This window comes from Poecilia latipinna, unplaced genomic scaffold (genome assembly GCF_001443285.1).
Source record: "Poecilia latipinna isolate Pla-1442-1.1 unplaced genomic scaffold, P_latipinna-1.0 Scaffold624, whole genome shotgun sequence".
In the NCBI taxonomy this organism is placed as follows: domain Eukaryota; kingdom Metazoa; phylum Chordata; class Actinopteri; order Cyprinodontiformes; family Poeciliidae; genus Poecilia; species Poecilia latipinna.
This window is the reverse complement of record NW_015113240.1, coordinates 23,493-28,086: the sequence shown is the minus strand read 5'-3', so window position 1 is coordinate 28,086 and position 4,594 is coordinate 23,493.

The window sequence follows — 4,594 nt, the reverse complement described above, 5'->3', positions numbered from 1 at the left end:
TCACTCGAACAATTAACGGAGCAAACCATGCGCCATCAACATCTTCTTCTTGAAATTTACTGGCGGTTGGCAAGAAACATTAGGTGAGCATTACCGCCACCAACTGGTAAGGAGTGTGACAAAAAAGCTACCTCCTATTATACAACTTACTCTCTCAAAAAATCAAATATATCAAAGAATCAAATATAGCCTGATATCCTCTTCTTCCCAAATCATTTTTCTGTAAATCAACAATATCAGATTTCATTTTCATATTACTAAGGTTCCTAATAAACTTATTTCTCTGAATCAGATAATTCTGACACCTCAAAATAACATGTTCCACTGTCTCATCTTCCCCGCAGTCACATTTCACTGTCTGATGTTTCCCCATCAAAAATAGCGATCCATTTAATCCAGTGTGTCCGATTCTAAGTGGTGAGGTAATTATCTCTTCTCTCCTGTTTCTTCATGTTCTTCTCATCTGTGAACCACCTTCCATTCGTTTATTCTTCCCATAACTTCTGCCACCTCTCTTTTGTATTTTGTTTAATTATACCCTTTATTTCAGTTATACTAAAATTAACATTAATATCTATTCTCACCCTATTGGTACTCTCCTTCGCCAACCTGTCTGCCATTTCATGTGCTGCAACCCATGCAAAATTTACTGTTAGCCCCATCATATACACACATATGTGTTCTAGTATACACAATACTAGAACATAGAAGGATCCATTACAACACACTTTACAGGTGAAACTAATTACATTGTGCTTTCAATATATTACCATTTTGGTAACACTTTATTTGATGGGGTGTGCATAATAAGACTGACATGACACTGTCATAAACATAACATAAAACCTTTCATCCAACTTTTAAAGCAACTTCTCATTAAAATTGTCATTATTTACTGAATGACACTTCATAACATCTGTTGGTATGTTCCTAACAGGAGGTATGTCACATTTATGACAGTATCATATCAGTCTTATGAACACCCCGTCAAATAAAGTCTTACCCACATTTTTTTCAAGAGCCAATATATTATAACAGAATTGTACAAATTGTCAATACATTCAAAGTTTACAGACAACATGCTAATGAAAATTAGCACAATAAAACAATAGGTACACTTTAGAGGAAATGTGAAAAATGTTTCACCGAGGACAGAGTATCGTTTTAATACAATGTCATAGTATTCCAGTATTACTGCAGACAAACTAACATTTCTTCTTCCTAAGAACAGTGAGGATCAACGACAGAACATTCCCTTTCACTGCACTTTACAGAAACCTACAAAAAACACCAATAGAGCAATTAAACAGAGAAAGCATTTGTATTTTAAAGAGTACAGAAAAGGGCAAAGAAAAAATAAGATTTACAATTTTGAGACATTGTGGATTCGCTATGTATGCGACATAATCAGAAATGATGATAATTGGATGCCTGGGGTGGAAAAATATTTCTGGGTGTTGAGAGAAATAAATGTTAAAACTTCCTGCTCGTTGCCTTCTCCCGGGTCCATGATGTCGTGTGTAAAAGCGGAACCACAAGGACAACACAACAATCACTGTTCAACATACAATCATTCAGAATTTATTCAACCAATCAAATGCATAAAATCACACAGCTCATCATAATTATCAGAAACCACAAACCAAGACATTAATTACCTGAGACAAAGACAAAATACGAAGACAAAATACGGGGACGCATTTCGAGGACGCACCTGTCCCCAGAGAACAGGGGCGGACCCCAGCAATCTGAGCAACTGTTCCAGTTCCAAGCCTTTTGTAAGGAGGCGTGTTCACCTCTCTACTGTATGTAAATGAGAAGGAATGCCTTTTGCCTCACTGCAGACTGTAGAGTTTTTAAGAAGAAAAGTATAAGTTGTGACAAACAGAGCCTCCATGGAGTTATAACATGAAGATGAATAATTGTTATAGTAATAATCATAAAAGTCACAATAAAATTCATGATATAATTATTTCTGAAACCAACTTAAGTTTATTAATGTCTTTACTTCACTGTATATAATTAAACAAAGATAATTAATAAGCAAACTTACCACCAACTAGGAAGACATTAGCAGCCTTCCTCCCTTCGGGCTCCTTTTGTGACCCACATTTCATTTCCTTGTCCAGTTTTGTTGTCGTCTAACTCGGACTAGGACGTCACCAGCTTGAATTTACCAAAATTACTAACTATTATCAAGGACCCCTCAACTTTTAAGGTAATGTTATGCGAGTAAAAATGGCTAATTTGAACAGCGTCTGTTATCTTCCCTGGATTCAAGGCTTTTCGTCTTTTTAAGGCGTTTTTTTTTTTTTTTTTTTTTTTTAATGAAAGTGTGCAATACCCCCACCATCTGGTCTGGAGTATGAACTGGAGCTAATGCTATTGACTTGTAGATCTTACTTCAGGGGTGTCCAAAGTCAGTCCTCGAGGGCCGTTATCTTGCATGTTTTAGTTCTCTCCCTAGTTTAGCACACCTGCATCAAATGATGGCTCCTGAGAAGGCCTAAGGAGAACACTGACTTGCTGAGGAGGTTGTTACTATCACCAAGGAAAGAACTAAAACATGCTGGATGCCGGCCCTCGAGGACCGACTTTGGACACCCCTGTCTTACATCATACATCTGAAAATGGATTGGATAAAGATAGCTTCCGTGTTTTTGTTAAAAAACTGAAAACAAGAGATCATATTCTGAGAGATGTAAAACTGAAGATACCTGCTACATTTCGTGTTAAGGACAAGTATTGTTTTTGTTGTAGAACCTCTCATTAATTGTCAATGTTTGATATATTGAGGCATGAATACATTACTTTGTTAAACATTACATCAAGTTCCACTATAAGGATTTTTTTTCTTTGCCATTGTAACAAAAATAGTAAAAGATCATTAAGCCACGACCTGTATTATATTGGAGAAAGCATGAAGCAGTGGGGAGATCAGTGTTGATTCAGCAGCAGGAAAAAGACTGAACGAACGTAGCATTCACAATGATGTGAGGATAAATTCTGGAAAGGGAGTGTTACAGGTTGTCTTTCACTTTAACTGCAGATGTTGACCCTTATAGAAGGGACAATTACAAGAGAAGAACTGAGCAGAGACGAAACCAGTGCGCCTTTACTTACTCTTGTATTGAATGTAAAGAGCAGAACACAGAAATATCTTCTCATACAATTATTACAGTTATTTAACAATATTTAAACATGTCACTTTGAATCAATGTTATGTTACTGTCAGAAGTAAATTAATAAAGAAAAAAGTAGAAATATCAAAATGATGAAGAACAGTATATTACTTCTACTTCATAAAAATCACAATTGTTCTCATTTAAACAAATCAAACTGCTAGATGCCGAACAGAACATATCGCTAACGGCTTACTGCCGTTAGGAACAGAGCTAAGTAGCTAGCCAAACACTCTTCGCACATCACATTAAAGCAAAATAACTAATACGCGACGCAAAACAAACTAAATACATACAAACTTGCACACACAGGGCTAGCATTCATCCATATCATTCTCCAAAGATTAATCTAATTTCTTACCTTACAAAAGGGACAATTACAAGAGAAGAAATGAGCAGAGACGAAACCAGTGCGCCTTCACTTACTCTTGTACTGAATGCAAATAGCGCACGAGTCCCCTACTGGACTCTTTTCACTATGGCGCCAACGCGCCCCTCTTTCAGACAAAGGACTTAACTATATTTCTTGCACACACCAAATCAAACTAAATTAGAATAATCAAACAATTGGATCTGATACTAACATGGTAAAATGAATATCATACCCTGCAACACAGAAAGCTAAATTTGAGTAACCTCACATAGGCCTGTTTACTACCAGTCACATATTCTTAAGAAATACACATACAAATGAGGAACATTTACTGAAATGTATCACACTAGCAAGTGTTACAGAAAAAAGTCTGAGAGTTTAACTCTTATAGATTCAGTTTTTTTTTTTTTGAATGGATGAAGGAAATCACAAACATGTAGTAAGCACTGACTAGTAGACGCCCCCCTTTCCCCTCGACCCCCTCATGACTGCCCCCTACACGCACAGACACACAAATGGTGTGGTGAGTAGGGGAGGGCCACCTGCAAACAGAATGTTTATTGCTGAACCCAGGGGCTCTGTTGCATCTCCTGAGACATATAGTTAAAGTCAATATAGTATATTCTATTTACATATACTATATTGTACATTATGTAATATTCTGGTTAGTGATTATCTATCACTTATTGTTTTCAAACTTTAATTGTATTCTTCTCAAAACTCATGAAGGTCAGAAGGAGTTTACCAAAACCAAGTGTCACAAAGGGGGGACCAACAGAGGTCAAAGGATTGTTTATTTTAGGGGGGGGACATCTGGTCACCGGGAATTAAAAAGCAGTCATTTATTAGGATCATAAATCAGTCCAACAATTAAATTTGGTCATAAGGGTGTTTATATGTTTCTCTGAGGAGACCTGTTTGGAAATCTGTACGGGGGGTGTGCTGGTTTTTCTAGCACTGTAAAAAAAAAAAAAAAGCACCAGAACCATCTATAGTGTAAATCCTGCAGTTGAACGGATTTACACTATAGATGGTTCTG